Source organism: Anolis carolinensis, chromosome 3, assembly GCF_035594765.1.
Source record: "Anolis carolinensis isolate JA03-04 chromosome 3, rAnoCar3.1.pri, whole genome shotgun sequence".
Taxonomy (NCBI): Eukaryota; Metazoa; Chordata; class Lepidosauria; order Squamata; family Dactyloidae; genus Anolis; species Anolis carolinensis.
In genome coordinates, this window is record NC_085843.1 from 89,771,401 (window position 1) to 89,791,303 (window position 19,903).

Consider the following 19,903-nt stretch of genomic DNA (forward strand, 5'->3'; position numbering starts at 1 on the left):
GTTTGGGCACTGCGTTTGGTGGTCCCTATGTATACTTGTCCACAGCTGCATGGTATCCGGTAGACTCCTGCAGAGGAGAGAGGATCCCTCTTGTCCTTCGCTGACCGTAGCATTTGTTGGATTTTCTTTGTGGGTCTGTAGATAGTTTGTAGGTTGTGCTTTTTCATCAATTTGCCTATGCGGTCAGTAGTTCCCTTGATGTATGGTAAGAACACCTTTCCTCTGGGTGGATCTTTGTCTTGACTCTGAAACAAGACCCTACTAACAAAATCACCAGAAAAACGAACACTCTAATCAAGAACTCCTCCATTAACTTTGACATACGCCAACAGCTGTGCAAATCAGAAGCCCTCCCACCCAGGCTTTATGGACTCCCCAAAATCCACAAGGACTCCATCCCACTCAGACCCATTGTAAGTGCCATTGGATCGCCGACTTACAACCTAGCAAAATTTCTGGCTACACAGCTACAAACCCACATTGGGCTCACTGCACATTATATCAAGGACTCTACACACTTTATAGAAAAGATCAGCAACCTCAATCTAAGCACCAAGGACATCCTGATCAGCTTTGATGTGGTGTCCCTTTTTACCAAAGTCCCAGTAGCTGACACCCTCACACTAATCAAACAAAACTTCCCAGAAGACATCACAGCCCTGTTTCTCCATTGCCTCACCACTAGCTACTTTCAGTGGGACACTGGATTCTATGAACAGAAGGATGGAGTGGCCATGGGGAGCCCTCTCAGCCCAGTAGTAGCAAATTTCTATATGGAATACTTTGAAAAACAGGCCCTAGAAACAGCACCAAAAAAACCAACTGTTTGGTTCAGATACGTAGATGACACCTTCACAATTTGGAGCCATGGAGAGGAAGAACTCAGCAAGTTCCTGGACGATCTTAACAGCATCCACCCAAACATCCAATTCACCATGGAAAAAGAAAAGGAAGGAAAACTGCCATTTCTAGATGTTCTGGTCATCCGCAAACCCAATCAACAATTGGGCCACACAGTTTACAGAAAACCTACACACACAGATAGATACCTTCATAAAAACTCCAACCATCACCCAAGTCAAAAAAAGGAGCACAATCAAAGCCCTGACAGACCGTGCACAAAGAATCTGCGAACCTCACCTCCTCCAAGGTGAACTCAACCACCTAAACTGGGCTCTACAGGCCAATGGATACTCCACCACAGACATCAGAAGAGCTGCAAGGCCAAGAACAAGCCATGAGAGTCAAGACAAAGATCCACCCAGAGGAAAGGTGTTCTTACCATACATCAAGGGAACTACTGACCGCATAGGCAAATTGATGAAAAAGCACAACCTACAAACTATCTACAGACCCACAAAGAAAATCCAACAAATGCTACGGTCAGCGAAGGACAAGAGGGATCCTCTCTCCTCTGCAGGAGTCTACCGGATACCATGCAGCTGTGGACAAGTATACATAGGGACCACCAAACGCAGTGCCCAAACAAGAGTCAAAGAACATGAAAGGCACTGCAGACTAATTCAACCAGAGAAATCAGCCATAGCAGAGCATTTGATGAACCAGCCTGGACACAGAATACTATTTGAGAACACAAAAATGCTGGACCATTCTAACAACTATCATGTCAGACTACACAGAGAAGCCATTGAAATCCACAAGCATGTGGACAACTTCAACAGAAAGGAAGAAACCATGAAAATGAACAAAATTGGCTACCAATATTACAGAACTCCAAAATCAAAACAGTAGATGGGAACCAACACAATAAGGACTTGACTGAACAAAGGATGCCCCCAGGCAAGGGACAAAACATTTCCAATGCCAATTAGGGTGATTAACTGAAACATTAATGCTGGCTCCCAGTGACAAAGAACTCTTGCCACACCTTGGACTATACACAGATATATATTCTTTCCTTTCCTTACTTAATTTATCCATACCTCACAACCTCTGAGGATGCCTGCCATAGATGTGGGCAAAACGTCAGGAGAGAATACTTCTGGAACATGGCCACACAGCCCGAAAGACATACAACAACTTTCACCCTAGTTGGGGTTGGGGCCATTATGAGATGTCTGGTGTTGGCCTCTGTCCCCCAAATGAGATGAAAGTATCCTAGAACACTGATTTCACCCCACCTGATGAGGTCGTTAGGTTATGCAATAAAGACGTTTCCATAAGTATAAAGTTACTTCCTTTTATTGCAGTTATGTTAATTCCCTTCTGGGTGGCCTTTACAGTGAAAGTTGAAAAGTTACAGCACTTTGAAACTAGTGAAATCAAAGGAATTCCCAGTCATCTCCGATCACAGTAACAACTATCTTCATCCCTGAAGCAAGTGTGGTATAGTGGTTTGAGTGTTGGACTTCTACTCTGGTAGACTAGGATTCAGCCTTCCCTCCCACTCACCATAGAATCCTAGTGTTGATGTTGGGCAAGCCATACTCTCTCAGTTTAGAAAAGTAATGCCAAACTGCCTCTGAAAAGATCCTGCCAATCATCTCTGGTCTCCGCCCCTGGAGGCTATCAAACATGTAACTTTGGCTGCAGTGCAGTTTGCCTTCCAAGTCCAGGTATGCACTTTCTCTTTTAACTAGGGCTTATTTTTTCAAATCATATATGTATATGGCACATTTTCACATTTGGATATGGTTGGATTTTTTAAATGATCACATTTTAATCTCTTTTTAAAAATATGTTTTAATATGTATTTTGTGGAAATAGATTTTAATATGTAGATTTTAAATAATGTGTTGAGGTGAATGTGTGTTTTAGCAGTGTTGTAACCCACCTTGAGGCCTGAGGAGAGGCAGACAAGAAATAAAATTATTACTATTAATATATACATAGATTCAAACCTTAACAAATCTGAGGAAAAGAGAAAACTAAGAGTTATGGAGAACAGCTTGAAATCCATTTGGGGAAGAGGAGTGCTCTGGAACTGCCTGTGTAATTCCTGGGATCCAGAGAGTAGGGTAGGAGACTACTCTTAGAAGTGTCTTGGGACTTGGTAGGGGAATTCCTTGAGTCTACCTTCTTTTAAACAGCTAGGTAGGGAAAAACCCAGCTATTAGGTTGCCCTGAGGGCTCAGGTGTTTAGTTCACAGGAAAGATGGTAGAAGGAAGTCAAAATGTAACATCTACCTCAGCTGATCATAAACTGGGGGATCTTCCACACAGCCATATAACCCAGAATATCAAGGCAGAAAATCCCACAAAATCTGCTTTGAACTGGGTTATCTGAGTCCACACTGACATATATTCCAGTTCAAAGCAGATAATGTGGGATTTTATTCAGCTGTGTGGAAGGGGCCTAGGTTATTCCTGGCATTGATCATTTCCAGGTTTAACACTGTTTAATTGGGTTTTAGAAAGTGGCCCTTTATCAAATCAGTCTTTTGTGTATGGTCTCAGTATTCCATAACTGGTCAGCAAATGATCTGAAAACACACCTTTATGAAACAGCCATAGACAATCTGTTCCCAATTACAAGGAAAACCTTCAAAATAAAAGGAATGCTCAACATAAAAATGAGCAGTAATAAGAGAGGTCCATTTAATGGACCTTATTCTCCTGTTCGGCGTAAGGAGAAGGAGGCTCACCTTTTGCTGTCTTGGTTAAAGAGTGATGACTTTACAAAATAAAATGTTCTCCTTTTAAGATGGGAATTTTCCAGCAGGATTTTATGTTCCTTAACAAAATGCTCACTCCAAATTCATCTTGAATTTAAAAGTTGAATAGCTAGCTAGACAACCTTGATGTTTTTGTTAACCATTTCATGCATTGCTCTCCTATATTCCTCACTTTACAATCTTTCTCTTTGATTAATAGCTGATGGTGCAAATGACACTCTTCCAGGACATTTTAATACATTTCTTTTCCTGTGGTATGTAGTTGATTGTTTTTCAGAATTCAGGGCTGAGAGATTATTGTTCATTGAATATTTGGATTTCTTTTTCAGTGTTTGCATGGTCGTTTCCAGTGTATTATAGATATTTTCATTAGAATTCAATAAAAAAGACAAGGCAGAATGACAGATGAAGCATTCAGGGATTTTAGCTGGTGTTCTGGGGCTTTTCACTAGAGTGTGTTTGAGTGCTGATAAGGCCTTGACTATATTAAATAGACAAAGAGGAAGCATGGATAAAATTTATTTCTCTCCCACCCTGCTTTTCAGCCACTGGAGGACATTTTTTCCATTTGTTAGTGCAAAGATGGTCCAGATTTTATCTCATTTGAACATATTAAAGTTCACATTTTTGCATCCTAGAGTGTTCATTTACGAAAGCAAACAATGAGATGATTTCTATCTGGAGGGTTTTTTTTATTCTCTGTTGTTTATGAACTCTTTAGAGCCTTGTTCTTTGAGATTACAGCTGTTTGATGAGGTCAGATCAGAGCCAAAAGACTCTATAAGTTTATTTAATAGATTACAGCATGCAATGAAATCCATATGAAAACTCACTAGAAAGTAGTAGTTTTATGTTACTTCACCTAAGCAGGAAAAAGAATGGCAGTATCATCATCATCATCATCATCATTTAATTACTTATTAATCGCCCTCCATCCACGATGCTCTAGGTGATTTACAAGATAAAATTGTAAAGGATAAAAATATATACATACAAATATTGATAAAATTAACATAGATTAAAAGCTCTAGTAAAGAGCCAGGTCTTGAGTGCTAGGGTAAAAGGCCCTAACTCATGTATGGCTCTCATATAGGGCGGCAAGGCATTCCATAAGGTTGGGGCAGAAATAGAAAAAGCTCTGCGTCTGGTCCTTTCCAAGTGCACTTCTCTAGGACCCGGTACATAAAGTAAGTCTCGTTGGGATGGTCGTTGTGACCTCCGATGATGGGAGAAGGAGAGACAGTCCCTAAGATACGATGGGCCCTGGCTGTAAAGAGTTTTAAAGGTCAGAACTAGCATCTTATATAGACCACAGTAATCAGTTGGCAGCCAATGCAGATGCTGCAGCACTGGTGTTATGTGGCATTTCATGGGTGTTCTTGTGAGTAGCCTGGCTGCTGCATTCTGAACAATACGGAGCTTTCGGGTCGTGGACATCGGAAGGCCAACATACAGGGCGTTGCAATAGTCCAGCCTAGACGTGACCGTGGCATGGATGACTTTTGCCAGCGCCTCATCAGATAGATAGGGTGCCAGTTGCCTTGCTTGTCGTAGGTGGAAAAAGGCCTGTTTGCTGGCAGCAGCGACTTGAGCTTCCAATGTCAGCTGCGAATCTAAAACGACACCCAGGCTCTTAACGGTAGGCGAAGGAGATAGGGCAGCACCATCGAAGGTGGGTAGCAAGTGGGTCAGACCAGTTAAGCGGCCATGCCAGAGAATCTCAGTCTTCGCCGGGTTCACCTTCAGTCTACTAGCACGTAGCCAGTTCGACAGAGCCTCCGGACATAAGGTGAAATTGTCTGGTATTGACGTTGCTCCAGGCTCCAAGCGCAGAAGGAGTTGGGTGTCATCCGCATATTGATAGCAGTCTAGGCCGAAACTCCAAGCCAAACTAGCAAGGGGTCTAACGTAGATGTTGAAGAGAAGAGGGGAGAGAATTGCACCTTGGGGTACCCCACATAGGAGGGGAGATCTGTCGGAGACTTGATCCATATACTCCACGCATTGGCTCCGGTTTCGCAGAAATGAGTTGAACCAATTGAGGGCCTGACCACAAACTCCGGCCATGGCGAGACGGTGAATCATTAGATCGTAGTCAACGGTGTCAAATGCTGCGGTAAGGTTGAGAAGTACCAGTAGCGCTGATCCGCCGCTATCAGACTGGCAACGAAGTTCATCTGTAATGGCAACCAGGACTGTCTCCGTCCCATGGCCAGGGCGGAAGCCTGACTGGAAAGGGTCCAGGCCGGCTGTATCATCCAGAAATTGTTGCAATTGTCCCAGTACAGCCCGCTCTATCCTCTTACCCAAGAATGGAAGGTTGGAGACATGACGATAGTTGGCAAGGGTCATGGGATCCAAGCTAGGCTTCTTTAGCAAGGGACGAACCCTTGCCTCTTTTAGGTTGTCCGGGAAGACCCCCTGTACAAGAGAGCCATTGATTATATTACTCAACGGATTGAGTAGACCTTCCAGGCAGCCCTTCACCAGCCAGGAGGGACACGGATCAAGGGAACAGGTGGTTGGCTTTGCAACAGCTAGGATTCTAGCAACATCTTCCTTGTCAAGCGGAGTAAATTGGTCAAAGATAGGCCCACTAAGGGGCCACAAAGTCTCAAGCTCACTTAAGGTATCAACTGTAGGGGGCTACTTTTGCCTTACCTTTATGCCCCCTGAGATTTGTTCCAGTGCAAAATTCTGTATACTGTCACATTTTAACACATTACTTCTATTCCCTGGGGAGATAGGATGGGTTATAAATAAAGTATATTATTATTATTATTATTATTATTATTATTATTATTATTATTGACACAACGACGTTGTATGACACTTCAAACAAGATCACAAGTCGAACACTTCCCAAGTGTCTAGGACTGTGTGATGTATTTTCGGATGATGCGTGCAGATCCCAGTAGGGTGGCCTTTTGCAGTTGGCAGATCGTAATTTTGTCAATGTCTATTGTTTCCAAATGCTGGCTGAGATCTTTTGGCACGGCACCCAGTGTGCCCATCACCACCGGGACCACCTGCACTGGTTTCTACCAGAGTCTTTGAAGTTCAATCTTGAGGTCCTGATAGCGGCTGAGTTTTTCCTGTTGTTTTTCATCAATGCGACTGTCACCTGGAATGGCAACATCAATGATACAAACCTTGTTCTTTTCCACAACTGTGATGTCTGGTGTGTTGTGTTCCAGAACTTTGTCAGTCTGGATTCGGAAGTCCCACAGTATCTTTTCGTGTTCATTTTCCACGACCTTTGCTGGTTTGTGATCCCACCAGTTCATTGCTGCTGGCAGGTGGTACTTGAGGCATAAGTTCCAATGGATCATTTGGGCCACACAGTTGTGCCTCTGTTTGTAGTCTGACTGTGCAATTTTCTTACAGCAGCTGAGGATATGATCAATGGTTTCATCAGCTTCCTTGCACAGTCTGCATTTTGGGTCATCAGCTGATTTTTCGATCTTGGCCTTAATTGCATTTGTTCTGATGGCTTGCTCCTGGGCTGCAAGGATCAGGCCTTCTGTCTCCTTCAGGGTCCCATTCATGAGCCAGAGCCAGGTCTTCTCCTTATCAGCTTTTCCTTCAATTTTGTCAAGGAACTTTCCATGCAGTGTTTTGTTGTGCCAGCTGTCAGCTCTAGTTTGTAGTGCAGTTTTCTTGTACTGGTTTTTTGTCTGTTGTGTTTTGAGGAGTTTCTGATTTTTGACTTCAATCAAAGCAGGTTCTTCACTTTGCTTTACATATTCTGCCAGGGCATGTTCTTCTTCTTTGACTGCTTGTTTTACTTGTAAGAGTCCTCTGCCCCTTGATCTTCTAGGCAGATAGAGGGTGCAGTGAATGATGAATGGTCATGAGTTTTCTTGTTTTTCTGTCCAAATTGTCCAGTTCCGCCTGTGTCCAATTTATAATGCCAGCAGTATATCTTATGACAGGTATGGCCCAGGTGTTTATGGCCTTGATGGTGTTGCCTCAATTGAGCTTGCTTTTGAGAATTTTTCTGACCCTTTGTGTGTATTCTTTGCTGACCACAGTTTTCACATGTTCATGCTTGATGTTGTCCAGCTGTAATATGCCCAGATATTTATAGGCCTCTGGCTGGTGACACTTTATTGTTTGGCCATTGGGCATATTTATGCCATCATTTTCAATGATTTTTCCCTTCTTCAATGCCACTGTAGAACATTTGTCCAAACCAAACTCCATGTTGATATCAGTGCTAAAAATTCGGACAGTGTTGGTCAAGACTGGATTTCAGTTTGCATTTTCCCATATAGCTTCAGGTCATCCATGTACATCAAATGTGAAATTTTGTGAGAATTCTTAGATGTTTGGTAGCTGAGATTTGTTTTTTGTAAGATTGTTGACACAGGGATCATGGCAATAATGAAAAGCAGAGGGGACAATGAATCTCCCTGGAAAATTCCTCTTCTGATGTTGACAAGTCCATAGCTTTCATTTCCAACAAACATTTCAGTTTTCCAGTGCTCCATCATGTTTTCAATAAAGGTGCCAACATTTTTACAAATCCAGATGGCGTCCAGGCACTTGATGATCCAGCTGTGTGGGAGTGAGTCAAAGGCCTTTTTGTAGTCAATCCACGTCATGTGAAGATTAGCTTTTCGGCTTTTACAGTTCTCCAGAATCATTTTGTCAATCAATAACTGGTCTTTTGTGCCCATGCTTTTCCGTTTGTTGCCTTTCTGTTCATCTGGCAAGATGTTTTTTTCTTCAAGATAGTCTTGAATTCTGTCAGCTATGATGCCAGTCAGTAGTTTAAACATAGTGGGCAGACACGTTATTGGCCTGTAGTTTCCTGGTGCTGCTCCTTTTGCTGGATCCTTTTGTATCAGGTATGTTCTTCCAGTTGTTAGCCATTCACTGATACTTCCTTTCTGCAGCATCTCATTGAATTGTTGGGCCATTTTTCCATGTAAACTAATCAGATGTTTGAGCTAAAATCCATGAAGTTGATCACTACCAGGCGATGTCCAGTTCTTGACTTTTTGCACTCGTTTGCTGATCATTTCAGTTGTTATTTCCATCTGTTCCATTTTGTTCTGTGAGAATTTTCCTTCAAACTCCTTTATCCACCCAGCGTTTTTGTTGTAGTTCTTATTATTTTCCCAAAGCTCTTTCCAGAACTTCGTTGTTGCAGTTTCCTCTGGCTTTATGGTTACTGTGTCTGTTGTTTGGTTCAGACTCTGGTAGAGCCGTCTTTGGTCTGATTGAAACAGTTGATTTTGTCTGTACTGGATGATTCTGGCTTCATACCTTTCAATTTTTCTGGCTGTTGCTGTAATTTGTTCTTTCACGTTTTCCAAAGCTTCTTCAATTTTTCTGGTGTTCAGCCAGTACTTTCGGATCAGGTATTGCTTGATTTTGTCATTCTTCAGTTTCTTCTCTTTCATATTTTTCAGGTTACTTGCATCTGATCTAAGCTTTTTGATTTTCAACTCTAGCCTGACTTTCCACTTTGGTTTTCCAGTCGATTTTCTTTGGGGCTGCCTTGGTTGTAGGAGCCCAAGCTCTTCTGTTACTATCACTGCTGCATTGTAGGCATACTGGTTTGTTTGTTCAATTGATGTTATTTGGACAGTGGAGAGTACTGTATTCACATCTTTCATGAGAGGCGCCAGGTGTCTCTTGGGCACTGTTTTTAGGGTTGGGAGCCGTTTTCTTATTGCATTTGCTGCAGCATGAGCTATGATCTTATCCTTGAGCTCTTGTTGTCTTGCTGTCAAGGTTCCTGGTGGTTCAGCAGATGTTTCAAGTGCTGGTTTTTCAAATTCTTGCAAAAGCTCCACACTTTCTTCTGGTTCAATCTGTTCTACCATTCCAAGTGTTGCTGGAGTCTGTGCTGCTATCTGTGCTGTGGTGTGCTGGATTTCTTCGAGTTCAACTTCACTGAACACTTTGTTTCTGATTATGTATCTTCATTGGTCAGCCAGTTGGGGTTCTGCTATTTGTGAGTCAGGGTACTCTTGTTTCCATAGCCGATGCATCCTTTTTTGGTAGCCACACTTTTGGGGTTTAGATTTGTAATAGCATTTCATAACTATGCGGTTTTCTGGCATTGTATATTCCTGCCGCTTCTGTGACTGTTCATTTGTATTTTTATTCCCTAGCCCACTTGTCAATGGATGTCCAGAATCAGCAGCATCCACTGCAGTCTTTTTTATCCTGGGTGATGATCAAGCCAGTATAGACTTCGTTTTGGTTTGATTCTCCATAATGCTAATTAGTGCTCTTAGTTCTCCTTCTCAGCTGAGACCTCTCTGGCTTGGTTGGACCTGCCAGTAGTTACACTACCGCCAACATAGCTCGCAGTCATCATTGGAGTAGTTAAGCCCCCCCCCCCCCACCACGGCAAGGTGGCACCTACGGGGGGGGGGGGATGATGATGATGATGATGATGATTACAAATTCAATATTTTCTGGAAACTATCACAGTAGATAGATAGATAGATGTTGATTTACTTACTGAATTCCTGAAAATTCAAACAATAAAAGAAGCATATCTTGGCACTGACATGGTCGCAATGTTGGTGATTGAAAAGACACTAAAGGAAAGGCTCTCCATAATTGGGATGCCAGCAGTGAAAAGGCCCACTCCCTAATGTTACCTCAACCACTGAAAAAGAGTCTCAAAGGATTGCACTGGCCAACACACACTTTGGCGTCTCAAATGTTAGTTCCCTTTCTGGGTATATTTGACCTACTAATTCCAAAAAAATGGCACCAGTTTTCCCTTATCAGCATATGTTTCTTAAATACATAACATATGCTATCTACCAGTTGCCATTTGCTTGCCCATAGAAAACCAGGATAACAGTATCTAAGAAACTAGAGCTGATGCAGTCTATCCAATGCAATTTTCTGAATCAGCTCCTCAAACAACTCCAGGAACAGGCCTCAAAACCAAGATACCAATAATTCCTTTTTGGTTGTGTTGTGTTATCTTTGCAACAAGTCAGCATATATGGGAAAAATAGTTACCTTGCTACATTCTTTTAGGCTTTAAGCATTTGCAAATGCTTTGAAATGTGGTTGAAAATGGACTAGAAGCTAGTACAGATCAGAGAGCACTGGCATAATATGATCTTACCCTCAACAATTAACAGTTTGGCTGTCCAGTTTTGGGGTAATTTATATACCATTTTCAAAGGTATCCCCCATGAAGCATAATGCAGTGATCCAAACAAGAGCTTATCAGAGTCTGGACAAAATTCAACAAAGCTATCTTTGCCCAGATAGCATCACCATTAATGTGCCAGCCTGAGCTAATAAAAAAGCTTTCCTGCCCCTGAAAACTATTTCTACCTCCAGTGTCAGTGTTGGTCCAATGACCATTCCCAATAATCTGCACCTGATCTTTTTTGACAATGCTGAAAGTGATGATATCTGGCACCTACCCTGATGGGTTTTCAGGAAACAAAGAAAGAATTTCATCCAATGAACACAAATTTGGTCCTGGGCATTGGCACCTTTAAAAAAAATGGTGGACTCCACATCAGATGGTTTGAGATGCAGAGCTCTAAAAGAAATGCATCCCCTTCCAAAACAGTATGGATACATTTTAAACAGACAGACTATCAGCCTGAGAAGAGAATTTGCTTGGGATCTTGTGGCTATGTGTCCTAATACAATCTTGGCATTTTTATAGAACATTTTTGTCCCACTGAAAATGAAAAGGACTACTAGAGCTGGTAACACCTCAATCTACCTCTCCAAATGACCTCCCCCCCCCACACACAGAGTACATGTAGATATTAACAGTATAAGACCCATATAGTCCAGATGTGTCAAGGGGCATAAAAAACCTTTGACAATTCTATGTGGCTGCAGACTTCACTTTCTTCATCTCTTTCATGTAGGAGAGCCATGGAGCTTAGCTAGAATTTTCTGGAATCAACCATCCAGTATTACTTCTCTGACTCATAACATGATGCTGCATCATGCATTTTACTCATTTTTTCTATCAGTTATTGTGCTAACTCAATGGCTATAAACAAGCAAAGTAGACTGTATTCAGTGCCAGCAAAAATACTTTGCATATTGCTTTATGGAAGTATATTTAGTTCTAAATTTCCATATGCTAACTTTCATGGGAAAATGTAAACTAAACAGCAGCTGTAAATCACCATTATGGTCTCTTTCAGTTCAATATTTCAGCAATTGCATATACACTAATACCTAAGATGAGCATTTCTAACCTTTTTAGAGAGATTCATATGAGTATTCTGAAGAGCATGACACTGGGAAATGTTGCTTAATATTTAAAGCTATATAAACGCTGATAAGTGAAGTACATCACATATTTACTGATTCTATAGCCATTAAAATGGCATGATGTATCCACCATATTTGTCTGCACTTAAAAGAGCAGTTCATAGTTTCTTAGCTGTGATTTAAATATAGGTCATTAATTCAGCTGGAATTAATGAAAATGCCATAAACTAAATTCAGTGTTACCCCTACCTATAGCAGAAGCATTTATATGAGTGTGACATTAATCCCATTTAGTTTATTCATTTAAATGGATTTATGCTTGTTAGAAGGAACATTGGGTTTAACTTTGTGATACCTGAGTAATTAATTTTTGCTCAGAACAAAACACATTAGGTATATTTAATTAAAAATAACTATAACTATGAACCATGATGGATTTTTTCTGTTATTTTGCATTACTATATGTAAAATTTAAAAAATTCAACTTTAAAGAAGTTTGAAGAATAAAATGCCAAGAAAGAAAGAAAACTGTATGAAGATTTTAAAAGTAATTCTATAAAGGACCTTTTAAATCCAGTTCTTTCCCTTTTGAGTAGTCCAACTTTTTTATCCCATTATGACTTACTGTGTTAAAAAAATTGATCAAAATCCAAATATTATGCAATAAACTAACACTTCTTATTTTGAGACAGATTTGCATATTGCAATCTAAAATTGGGTTTATTTTGTAATCCGTTTTAATGATAAATTGAGGTTTTCTGCTTCAAAGAGATGCTTCTGTGACACCATTGCTGTTTGCAGTGGAATCCAATCCACAATTCAGTGTCATTTCAGTCCAGATCTTCCACGGAGCCTTTGCTACACACAAAGTTGGCTGATGTGCCATTCAGCATCCCAGCAGCTCTTTCTCTTCACACTAGCAATGGCAAAGCATTGTGCGGATGCATTGCCGGCTGCTCTGAACTGAAATAATCCGTGGGAATTTAGCAGATATTCTGTTTGTGATTCAAGGTAAGTGAGATGAGCGTGTGCACGCAGGGGAGAATCTACTGTTTGGAGGAATGGTGCTTTAAAGCCATCCAGGCAGCATCCAAAGTCCTGTGTTCTGATGCAGGAATCTCTGAGCAATAAGTGGGAGGGATGCTTTTGTACTTGAAATTGGGAGGTCCAGATTAAATGTTTCCACTGTCATGAGCAGTGTAGCGTTTCCAACAAAATAATGTCTTAATCAAAGCCTCCGCCTTACTGATCATCTGGCCTTGTTGTAATCCTAATTTTGTTAGAAAGAAGAAGTAAGGGCCAGCAATATCAAGCTGTAAGGTGCTTTCAGCATCTCTGAGCTGGCTGCTTTTGAAGTCTCCTTGCAGCCAATTTGGCTAAATCCTCTGGAGGCAGGAGGTGGGGGAGGAGAACATTTCATGCACACTTATCTCTACTGGAGTCTCTTCTTTTCTATAATCCATCAGGGAGAGGCAGATTTTAGCAATAACAGGCCATTTTCCCATCCTGAATCATTTACTACACTGCAAGGTGCAATTCCAAGAGCATTCTTATGAAGCTTTTAGATGGGTGAGAGTAAAGCTTCTAATTGACTTTTATATTATATTTTCAACATGTATTTGTGATAGGGAATTTCATTCTGGATCTTCTTTTCTGGGTGTCAAATTCTTGGAAGAATTGCCAGACAAGTTATTTTGAAAAATCTGTTTTTTGATTAATGTATAGTATAATGAACTGTACTGGACTCTAAAAATGTTTTGACTTCATACCTATATGAATTTTGTTGACACTAAAGGATCAACAGGGCTACATTGCTGATAACTTCTGCTGTCCTCTAATTTTTAATATTTCCTAGGTAAAATATAACCTATAATTACCTATATTTTAGTTGTATACATTGTGTCAAAAGGTTAGTTCACAATTTTGTTTATATAACAAGGAATAAAATTAATAATATGATCGCAATATTGTGGTTTATCTTTTGAGTAGTTCTTGGTGACATATGTCCTGGGATCACCTTTAAAACAATTATTAAAATTGATACCTTTCTATAGTATGGTTGAATGTTGTGAGTTTTCTGACAATTTCCCCTGAGTGTCATTACTGTTAGGTAAGGCATCATCATACTAGGATTGTTTTATTTTGTTTTTAAAAACAGCAACCATTAGTTCAATGGTCATTCTGTGAAATCTTCTGACCGTTCTCTCTTTGGTTACACCAGAATTCATGCCATAGGCATTTTGCACTTTCAACGAGACATGTCATATAGTACAATGAACATCATAAACTTCAGGAAAGTTAGTGGGTTCTGTTGTTGTTGTTTTTTACAGTCTCTTGCACTGTTAACCAGGTTAGAATGGAAAAAGAGGCTATATGTGGTATTTTAAGATATATGTTGTTTGTAGAATTTATAGCCCTTCGCTATAATTTGGTGTGACCAACCCAGTCAGAGGACTCACCTGAAAGATGGAACAATGATCAGATGTCCATGTTTGTTAATCCTTTCTGGCTAGGAAAAGCTCCATGCTCTTTTTCTGTGGCCCATTTGAAAAACTATAAATATCTCAATTGTGTGAACGCAGAAATCACATTCTATTTTTGCTCAATTACATGCTCAGTTGCTTTAATGTTTTGAAGCAGTCCTGTGAATATCTTTTTTTCCCTGTCAAGATTAGTATTGTCCTTTCCCCCTCCTTTTTTGTAAGTTAGATCATTTATAGCATAGTATAAATGGGACACAGTAGTACGGTTGCCGGCAGGATCCTGCACAACAGTCACATTGATATAATAGCTGGTCTTTTAGCTGAGCCAAGTAAGGAATTAAAATAGTGATTAGATCATTTTGATCATTGTTGTGTTGTATTTTAGCAAAACAGTTGTATTTAACTTTTTTTTGAAAAGTCCTTATGCATCACATTGAAAATGCTATGAATTACCAGAAATTCTGCATTTCCTTCTGGGTTCTCTCTTAACACTAAGGATAACTTGTTAATGTATGCCTATTTTTTTAAAAAATGCTCATTTTCTACCATACTTAGCCCTTGCTCTATATGTTACTTTGTCTGTCTTTCAACCTGTTTTTAGAAATGATGTAAGCTCAAAAGCAATCTGTGTTTTGGTTTTTTGAATTTTTTATAAGTGTCAGCGCAGTATGATGAACGGATAGATACTTCATATCTAAAATATATTCTTGCACTTGGATATGCCTTGTTTCTATTTGGATCACCATGTACAGACAGCTTCTAGCACTAATTGGTGCTTCCTTTTTTACTGTGAAGTAAAGAAATAGCCCTTTAGAGCTTACAAACAGGCATTCACCATGACAAACTGGAAGCAAGAACTGTACCCATTTGGTTTCCAGTCAAGAAGATAGAAGAGATTATGTAAAGAAATTGTTCAGATTTGGCATTAATTTCAAACTGTCTTAGCAACATTGGAGCAGCTGGAGGTCACTAGTCTGTCCTCTGTATTTAGTGGTTTTGTGTGAGAGGAGTTACCCAAAAGACCTGGTGACAGTATCAAATGAGCTGTAGAGAAAACTTGCAAATTGAGACACACAGGAATAGTAGGAATGATGAAATACAGTGGCTTATATGATCCTTAGAGTGCGTTCATGCTAGGAGACTGTTTAGTGTGAATTAAGATTTGAAGATATCTTTCCTCCTCAACAGTGTTTTCTGCAATTGAAATTGCATATTTTTTCACCTGTCACGGTTGTAGTTGTCACCCTAAGAAAAAGTGGCAGTAAAAGTGGGGAGTGCACACAAGGGATTCTGTCTGTGAATGGACCTTTATGATGAACTGTGTAGGTAAAGGTAGGTAAAGGTTTTCCCCTGATGTTAAGTCTAGTCATGTCTGACTCTGAGGGGTGGTGATCATCTCCATTTCTAAGCCGAAGAGCCGGTGTTGTCTATAGACACCTCCAAGGTCATATGGCCAGCATGGCAGCATGGAGCACCGTTACCTTCCTGCCGGACCGGTACCTATTGATCTACTCACATTTGCATGTTTTCAAACTGCTAGGTTGGCAGAAGCTAAGGCTAACAGTAGGCATTCATTTCTCTCCCTGGATTCGAACCGCCAACCTTTCGGTCAGCAAGTTCATCTCAGTGGTTTAACCTGCTGTGGCACTGGAGGCCTTGGTGAACTGTGTACCTAAGTCAATAAATTGCATACACAAAATGTGTCCTGCAAACTAGTCAAATGTTTTTTGTAAATAAAAAAAAAACATTGGTTGCAAGCCATAGGATATCACTTTTTATAAGAGGTACTAGAACACATAGAATTTATGTACTTCTAGTAATCAACATCGCTTAGAGATCTGTCCCCCATTTGTATGTTGTTATTTTCGTGTGCCTTCAAGTTTTTTCCGAATTATAGTAACACTGAGGCAAGCCTATAATCATGGTTTCTCAGCAGGATTTGTTCAGAAGGGGTTTGCTTTTGCATTCCTCTGAGGTTAAGAGAGTGTGACATGCCCAAGATCATCCAGTGAGTTTCATGGCTGACCAGGGATGCAAATCTTGGTATCCAGTGTTGTAGTCTAATGTTTAAACCACCATGCTTGCAAAAGCATGTTGGTGCACTTAAAGAAATATTTGAAAAGCTATTGATTTTAAAAAAAAACAACCCAAAAAACAAAATATATTCGTAATGATAGTGCATTTCAAAAATAATTTTAAAATAATTTTATAACTATAATTTGTAGTCAATGAAGTTAAATGTATATGTTTACCATAGAAAAAGAAAGTTTGGGGGCTTTTTAGATAAAATAGGAACAGCATTATTTTATGTATATTCTTCCATCCATCTCTGAAGACTATAAAGCACATTTTAGCTACAGGAATTCCATGGTGTAGGTTTAAGCTAAGAATTAGTAAACTAATGTTAATATAATGGCAAACCCTGTTTTTCTCCTATTAGGTTATGTTCATATCGGCTCTTCTATCATCACTTTTTTTGCTTCTTGCTCAATACCTTCTTGTTTCTTTCACTCACTGTTTAAACCAAGCATGGTTTAACTTGCTAACCAAATTAGAATTATCCACTAGATTGAAATGCTGGGTTGCAACCCTGAATCGTGAAACATATATGGTGCTAAAAAATCAAGAAATAGTTTAGAATAACTGAATTGGGGGAGAGGAAGATAGAATGGAGAAATACATGAGTTGTTTTTGTAGCATCACTTGACATTACATTTGGGTCAAATGTTGACTGAGAATGTGGAGAATACCCAATTCATTTCCTGATTTGTTGAGAATGAAAATGTGCATTTCCTGACCTCCAAGCCCTCTGCCTCAATTACCACACCTCAATAGTCCTCATTAAGTCTCCTGAAATCAGTTTTAAGTTAGCATTTGCCTTCTAATTTGTGGTTTACTACTGTAAATTATTTAATAGGTTGCTGGGAATATTTTAATTGGGTTAATTTTAATTTTAATTGGACAAAAATAACATTTAACATTTAAAATATAATGCAAAAATTGAAATGCATTGAACTGGACTGTGTCAACTGCACAATAAAAGCATTTTTACAGATTCAAGGCACTTTCAATTAGTATAACCCTAGATGTTTCCATTCAAAAATAGATCTTGCAGAGTTTTAATGGCCTTACTGCTAGTTTAGTGTGTACAATATTGCAGCTATTTTTGTTATGGAATAACACAGCAACAGGAACAATTCTCAGTGAAGACATTTTGTCATTCTGAAATACTGCCTTGAAAGTACTGAACGAACCTTGAATAATTAAAGCTTACAAACATATATTTTAGAAATATATTACTTTACCATGTTGTAATGAAAAATGTATACACCTCTGTGTAAAAGTTATGGAAATGTCTTGTTTGCACCATATTTCATGAGCTGGGCAGCCACAGTATAGACTGCTTTAATATATGTCAGGAAATATACCCCTACTATCAAGTTTCACATGATAGTATGATCTCACCATACTTTACCACTGTATCAGAAATGTCCTAAATACAATGTTATGTCAATCGAATTATAAAATTAGACCCAGTTACATTTTGATGCTCAAATACCAGTTAGGAAATTATAATATATATGAATTTTCAGCTTCTGTCTGAAAAAAAAGCAGAAAACTCTACTTGGTGCAGCATATGACAAAAGTTCTACCTCACACTGGATATTTCAATTTTAGTAACGACACATTGTAAGAGTAGCAATTTTATATCTGTCACAAAATGCAGTACTTTCCATCACAGTGACGAGAAGAGAACTTAAAAGGACTTTTGTTCTAGTTGTTAGCAAATGGTTTCCTAGTTTGAATATCAATTGGGATCTGAATCCCACTTCTGTAAACGAACATGAATAGGTTTCTTTGGATGCCTTTTTCATAATACCTGTGTATTGAAGTAAATTAAGTTGCTTTGGCAAACCTGTTTTGGCACCCAGTCAAATGTTTACTAGAAGTTCTGCATCAATTGCCTTTCAGGTAAGAGTGCCAATTTACAATAAACCAGCGTCAAAGCCTATAGATTAGAACTTTACTTCTCTGCTAAATGAGCCATCCAATCAACCTGGCCAAGTCTGCTGAGCAACAAATTATAGCTGTAGAAAGCCAGCTTTCAAATGATGTGAGCTTTTGTTTAGTCTACTGTTTCACTTCTTAATAAAAAATATTTAAAGGAGCCCACAGTCTTTAAATTACCTTGATTGGTGTTTTACACTCTAATGTTAGATGGACTCTCACACACATATATCATCATTACAACTATCACAAGTTGTTAACTTGCTTGCAAACTTTATTAACATGGGGAAATGAATACAGAGAGCATTGTCATTTGTTTCAGCACTACACTTCCTGAAGAGAAAGTTTGCTTGTGGTACTTAAGGGTTAGAGTTAGGGTTAGGGTTAGGAACCCTGGTGGGGAAGTGCATTAAAGCACTGAGTTGGAGACCAAAAGGTAGGTTCAATCCCCGGGAGCGGCATGAGTGGCCGCTGTTAGCTTCAGCTCCTGCCAACCTAGCAGTTCAAAAACATGCCAATGTGAGTAGATCAATAGGTACCGCTCCGGCGGGAAGGTAACGGCGCTCCTTGCAGTCATGCCGGCCACATGACCTTGGAGGTGTCTACGGACAACGCCGGCTCTTCGGCTTAGAAATGGAGATGAGCACCAACCCCCAGAGTCAGACATGACTGGACTTAACATCAGGGGAAAACCTTTACCTTTACCTTACTTAAAGATCAAAGTCTATTCTGTTACAATCCAATGGTGGATAATAGTTGCCATGTGAGCTGAGCTTCAGTCCTCTCTGGATTTTTGTTCAAATTTTGAAAGTGCTCTCCAATATGCTGAAACTTTTTTGAGGACAGAGTTCAGCAGTGTTAACTGACAATTGAAAGAAAACCTAGAATGGATTCACTTCCCTCCTAATACAGAATCCATCAGCTTCTGTCGTTGGCTTGTAATCTATTTTAAATGATTTTTTGATCACTCCGAAAAAGTTTAAGTACATTATTCTTTTTTCAGTTATAAGTTCTTAAAATAGTATATACAGTATATGATGGCTACATTTTTCTCAATTGGCTTCCTATAGATATCTTAAATCCAGAGTTTTCCAGAGAAAATATCACAGAATTTTGCTTGAATTTTCTCAGATTTAGGCCAAACAATGTAACTCTTCCAAGACGTGTTTACTTCTTTGTTCAAAAAGTAATGAAAACCATTTGTAATGCATTATTCAAAGAGAAAGTAGTAGTTGGCACCATGGACATTTATAGTTTCCTTTTTCTGATCTACTCTATGTTATCCTCAGTTGATCTTTGTTTTTCTACAAACAAGGTTTTGTACACTTCTACATCAAACTCTACCTTTCTTGTAATAATATATGCAAGTTAATTGCAGGTACTTTCAAGTTGTTGCATTTTTTAAATCCCTTCACGGTTGGATTTTTACTCCTCTCCTGGCCAATTATTATTTCAAGATTTTAAACTTAATCAGCAAAATATACGAATGTCATAGAATTCAATCCTTTGCTGGTTGCAAGAAGGATGAAACAAATTCACTTATGG

At 39.4% G+C, this 19,903-nt stretch overlaps 1 protein-coding gene across 15 annotated transcripts in view; it reads left to right on the plus strand.

Moving 5' to 3' along the window:
- Positions 1 to 19,903, plus strand: part of dmd (dystrophin) — a 1,684,732-nt gene that overhangs the window by 936,878 nt on the left and 727,951 nt on the right. The window contains exon 1 of one of the 15 annotated variants that reach the window (XM_008107352.3): positions 12,726 to 12,878. The exons of the other annotated variants lie outside the window; for them this stretch is intronic. The gene's annotated coding sequence lies outside the window, so the exon portion shown is untranslated. Of the gene's footprint in view, positions 1 to 12,725; positions 12,879 to 19,903 lie in introns of those variants that run through there. 15 annotated transcript variants of the gene reach the window in all.